The following is a 6,039-nucleotide window of genomic DNA, read 5'->3' as shown; positions in this document are numbered from 1 at the left end:
CACTGTTCGGTCCGCTAGTTGAAAAGTCATCCGAGTAGGCCTAGGCTCGCCCAAGCCTAGATTTTGAAAGAAAGTGTATGGCATGACGTTGATACTAGCCCCTGAGTCCCCTAATGCCATTTCCTCACCAAGATTGCCAATATTACACGGAATAATGAAGCTTCCCGGGTCTTTCTTCTTGTTCGGCATGTTCTTTTGCAACACTGCCAAGCATGAAGCATCTAAAATCACTGAAGCACTTTCCTCCAACTTTCTCTTGTTAGTCAACAAGTCTTTCAAGAACTTCGCATACTTAGGCATTTAGGCCAATGCCTCAACAAAAGGAATATTGATGTGGAGTTGCTTGAACAAACTCAGGAACTTCTTGTACTGTTTATCGCCTTGGTTATTTTTCAATCTAGAGGGATAAGGGATTCTTGGCTTGTCCCCTCTTCTACCTCTATAACCTCGGGTGCGTCTTCTTTTGGCTTCTCACTAGTAGGCCTACCTTCAACCTCACGACCATTTCTCAAAGTGATCACCTTCACGTGCTCTCTAGGATTGGTCTCTGTATTGCTTGGCAAGCTTCCATGTGGCCTTTCAGAGAGAAACTTCACAATTTTCCCCACCTGATGTTCAAGGTTATGCAAAGAAGTGGTGTGGTTGTGAAGTGTAGACTTGACTGATTCAAACCTTGTATTTGCTGATTGTATAAATTTAGTCAAGTGCTTCTCTAGGTTACTTATTCGAGTTTCCAAACCTGAGACTCTGTTTTCCACCTGAGGGGCTTGTTGTTGGAAACCCGGTGGCCCCATGGCCTTTTGTGGACCTTGATTACTCCATGAGAAATTGGGATGATTCTTCCAACCCGGATTGTAGGTATTGCTATATGGGTTTCCTTGAGGTCTCATGCCATTACCTACAAAATCAATGTTCTCCACAGAAGAACCATCACCAATAGAGATCGGGCAATCAGATGGAGCATGTCCTCCACCACACCCATTGCAATTAGTCACGGCCGCCACTCTATTTGAAGTTAGAAGATCTAACTTCTTACTCAAACTCTCCACTTGAGCTGCCAATAAAGTTACCGCGTCTATCTCATGGAGACCGGCCACTTTCTTCTTCTCCCTAGCATTCCATTGGTAGCTGTTTAACCCCATTTCTTCAATCAACTGACGGGCCTCATCGGGGGTCTTGCTACCTAAGGTACCTCCTGCTGCCGCATTCAAGAGTTGCCTTGTACTCGGGTTCAAACCATTGTAAAAGGTTTGAACAATCATCCACTCGGGGAATCCGTGTTGCGGGCACTTCCTCAGGAGCTCCTTGAACCTTTCCAATGTCTCGAATAGAGACTCCAATTCCAACTGAACAAAGAATGAGATCTCGTTTCTAAGCTTTGCTGATTTTCCGGGAGGGAAATAACGTTCTAGAAAAGCTTCTACCATCTCCTCCCACGTGGTAATTGACGCTCTAGGTAACGAGTGTAGCCACTGCTTCGCTCTCCCTTTAGGGAAAATGGGAAGGCTCTCAACTTGATGGCATCATCCGTCACTCCGTTTATCTTCAGCATATCACTCACCTCAAGAAAACTCTCTATAAGGCTATTTGGATTCTCATCGGCCAAACCGTTGACCTGTGTGGATTGCTGCAACATGTGGATGAATGCCGCCTTCAACTCAAAGTTTTGAGCTGTAATCGGGGGACGTACAATACTGGATTGTGTCCCCAACACTGAATGTCTGGCATAATCGGATAATGTTTACTGTTGCTCATTCTGTTCTGCCATGTTTTCAGATTCTTCCACATCCAAATCAGCTAGATTAGACTGTTCTTACACAGGCTCTTTCCCTTTTCTTCTAAATGTACGTTCAAGCTCGGGATCCTTTTCAATCAATATTGAGGGATTCCCTCGGGTCATAACTTGAAGCTTTAACCAAAAAGAAAGAAAAAGAAATCAGAACGATGATAGAATAAGAAGATATGAAATAGAATGTAAGGTGAAATAGCTAAGAAAACAAAGTACAAAGTATCTCTAAACGCCTACTCCCCGGCAACGGTGCCAAAAACATGACAAGGTCCCCTTGCGTATATCCCGCAAGTGCACGGGTTTGTCGAAGTAATAATCCCGGGTGAGCGGGTATCGAATCCACAGGGAGTAGGGAATAAAAACACTTAATTCACTTCTTAGCTATGTGAAAGATCAATAGTGATAATTGTGACAATAATTCAATTCTCAAAAGTAAAAGCAACAAGTAAGAGAGCACGAGTAAAGGAGGAGGTAAGGCAATCGATAAAGAAGGGGTACTCAGATAATGCTCCACCTAGGATAATTGTTTCAAGTGCAAGAATCCTTTATTATGCTTCCTAATCAAAGCAATGGTGAGTCGTGGAAATCCTTAATTACATAGTCCCAAATCTAAGGTCAACTATGCCTAACTCTATACATGTCCCAGAGGAGAGATTAGATAACCTCTCAACCTAGCACTCGCATAGAGTTGCAATGAGCTCTATGGATTCCAAGTGATAAATCTCTTCCTCATTATAGACCTAACCCTTCTGTCCAGGTGGAAGGTCCCTAACAACGATTAAGCCCTAGATACTAAGATCACCTCAACGCTTCACTCCATTGCACGCGCAACTAAGCCCCAGCGGAAGTTCATCCCTTAGACCATTCACTCTATTATGGCCGCAAAGAACTCGAAGAACGGAGGTAGAATCTATCATGTCGGAGGGGAAAGGGGACGTGACTGTACCTTTCGACTCACCCTCTCAACCCTCTCCAACCTACCTTTGTCTAATGCTCGTGGTGTGCCACTCACTCACAAGGTTACCAACGAGAACTCTCAACCCTAGTGTCACTCTAGGGGAAATGTTCATACAATCAAGCATTCAAGGTTGGAACTCACAATAAACATCAATTAATTGAAAGCATAATAAAGAGATTCAATGAAACGAATGCATCCTAGGGTTCACAAATACCCAAGTACCCACTAGGCGTTTAGGTCTCCATGGAGCTAAGTACAATCAAAGAAATAGAATGTAAAAGCAATGAACCCATAAAAAACCCCCCTCGATGGTCGTGTCGATGGTCTTGTGTAGAGTCATCTACTCGTCGTCCAAGGATTCCCTCGTCCGGTATACTATATGCCTCGACGGAAGCTCTCCTACCAACTTCTTCCTCAGGAATGACGATGTTGGAGCCGTATAACCTCTCCAAAACCTTAGCCAATACCCCTCGAAACCCTAGCCGAAGCCCTCTCTCAAGTTGGGAAAAAGATAGAGAATAGAATACTAAAATCGGGGCTTAATCGGCTTTAAATAGGGCTAGAATCTGGTGACTACACGGGCGTGGATACTTCACACGCTGATAAGTGTCTAAATGTAGATGTTTTCATGTATATATCGTATTCACTTTGCATGTATTTTGTGAGGTTTGATGCCCATTTTATGATTAATCATCTACTATTTGCTTTGTAGGGCATAAGGAAGTCATGGAGAACAAGAAGATATCATTTGGGTGAAAAGAGAAGACAAAAAGGAATTTCATACTACCCCCCATACTACCTAGTATGGGGGCCGTATGCACTGTAGCAGCAGAATGATTTGGAGTGTCTGCACAGATTTCCATACTACCTAGTATACGGGGCCATATGGAGGCCATATGCACCCCGTATGGATCGCGAATCTAGATTTTTTGAGTGCTATATGACCCCCATACAACCCCCATACGACCTGTATGCTTCGGGGGGTATAAATACCAACTTTTAGGGCAGAACAACGACTTTTGGCTGGACTTTTTCTTGGCGATTTTGGGGAGACCACTTGGGATATTTTGGGCGACCTTGGGGAGGAGAAGAAGGGCAAGGAATCTAGAAGATCGTCCAAGCCCAAGGTCCAAGACTCTCAAGGAAAGAAGGCGACTCCATTCAAGGGGAGATCTACCATGATTTGAAGGAAGGAGACCCGCGGTGATAAGTGCTTGTGCGATTGAATGCGAAGCGTTCATTCCTTATGTTGAGCATTACTTTTCTCCAGTTTTTTACACTAATATGTGTGTTTGTATGTTACGTGTATGCAGGTAGGGTTGTGAGGCCGAGTATGAAGAAAATAGGCCAATGTGGATCACAATGCACCGATTTTGGAGGAAATCTTGCTAAGGTTCAAACGCGAAGATATAGGTCAATGTGAGATGCTAGAATGTGTGCCAACCTCCTCGTATTCGAGTTAGCACATCCATTTTTAGGGGCACAGAGGCAGTCACACTCGATCATTCCGACTTATGCACATAGAACAAGAGTTTCACCAATGTGTACACCATTGAAGAAGCAAGTGATCCACGATGTGAACGTGTGCCCGTTTGCGTTACCCCAATGAAAGTATGGAATTGGGAAGGTATTCAGGTCTAATACTGTAGCAGAACACTGTAGCAATATTGTAGTATGTACTGCAGCAGCACTGTTCACAGCTGGCCGAGAAACAAGACAAACAGAGAATCCACACGGGCGTGTGGAAATTATCCACGCCCGTGTGGAAATTCCGCACAAGCGAGTGGAGCATCCACGCCCGTTTAGTCGCCCGATTCCAGCCCTATTTAAAGCCGATTCAGCCCCGATTTTGAGACTTTTTTCTCCATCTTTTCCCCAACTTGCGAGAGGCCTTCGGCTAGGGTTTTGAGGGGTATTGGCTAGGTTTTTGTAGAGGTTCTACGGCTCCGACATCGTGCTCCGTTTGGAAGAAGGTTATTGGGAGAGCTTTCGTCGGCACCGATCCGGCGAGGTATATCCTGGGCCGGACAAAGGATCCCTTGCGACAAGTAGAGGACTCTCCACAAACCATCGGCACGACCATCGAGGGGGTTTCTTTATGGATTTATTGGTTTTACATTCTATTTCTTTGATTGTACTTAGCACCATGGAGAGCTAAACCCCTAGTGGGTACTCGGGTATTGTAAACCCTAGGATGTATTTGTTTCTTTGAACCTCTTTATTATGCTTTCAATAAACTGATGTTTATTGTGAGTTCCAACCTTGAATGCTTGATTGTATGAACATTTCCCCTAGAGTGACACTAGGGTTGAGAATTCTTGTTGGTAACCTTGTGAGTGAGTGACACACCACGAGTGTTAGACAAAGCTAGGTTAGAGAGGGTTGAGAGGGTGAGTCGAGAGGTACAGGAGCATCCCCTTTCCCCTCCGGTGTGATAGATTCTACCTCCGTTCCTCGAGTTCTTTGCGGCTATAATAGAGTGAATGGTCTAAGTGATGAACTCGAGGTGACCTTAGTATCCAGGGCATAATTGTGGTTAGGGACCTTCAACCTGGACCAAAGGGTTAGGTCTATAATTAGGAAGAGATTTATCACCTGGAATCCCCAGAGCTCTTTGCAACTCTATACGAGTGCGAGGTGTTGAGATTGTTCGATTTCTCCTCCGGGACATATATAGAGTTAGGCATAGTTGACCTTAGATTTGGGACTATATAATTAAGGATTTTCACGACTCACCATTGCATTGATTAGGAAGCATAATAGAGGGTTCTTGCACTTGAAATAATTATCCTAAGCGGAGCATTATCCGGGTACCCCATCTTTATCGATTGCCTTACCCCCTTCTTTACTTTTGCTGTCTTTCTTGTTGTTTTTATTGTTGAGAATTAAATCATTATCACACTCCTTATCATTGATCTTTCACATAGCTAAGAATCAAATTAAGTGTTTTTACTCCCTACTCCCTGTGGATTCGACCCCGCTCACCCGGGATTATTACTTCGACAAACCCGTGCACTTGCAGGATATACGCAAGGGGACCTTTTTCTTGGCCGATTTTGGGGAGACCACTTGGGAGATTTTGGGCGACCTTGGGGAGTAGAAGAAGGGCAAGGAAGCTAGAAGATCATCCAAGCCCAAGGTCTAAGACTCTCAAGGCAAGAAGGCAACTTCATTCAAGGGGAGATCTACCACGATTTGAAGGAAGGAGACCATGGCTAGAGGAAGCATCATTGGGCACTCCTTTAGGCTGGGAAAAGCGTCATTCCGCATATTCTTCACCTCCTCCTCCATT

At 44.4% G+C, this 6,039-nt stretch overlaps 1 non-coding gene across 1 annotated transcript; it reads left to right on the top strand.

The window, feature by feature from the left end:
• Positions 1-1,272: 1,272 nt before the first annotated feature.
• On the top strand, positions 1,273-1,379 carry LOC120262548. Its single transcript, XR_005536817.1, has one exon. It is a non-coding gene; the product is annotated as a small nucleolar RNA R71 (small nucleolar RNA).
• The last annotated feature ends 4,660 nt before the right edge of the window (positions 1,380-6,039 follow it).

This window comes from Dioscorea cayenensis, chromosome 5, assembly GCF_009730915.1.
Source record: "Dioscorea cayenensis subsp. rotundata cultivar TDr96_F1 chromosome 5, TDr96_F1_v2_PseudoChromosome.rev07_lg8_w22 25.fasta, whole genome shotgun sequence".
NCBI lineage: Eukaryota > Viridiplantae > Streptophyta > Magnoliopsida > Dioscoreales > Dioscoreaceae > Dioscorea > Dioscorea cayenensis.
Note: the sequence above shows the minus strand (reverse complement) of the source record. Positions and strands in the feature narration are given on the sequence as shown.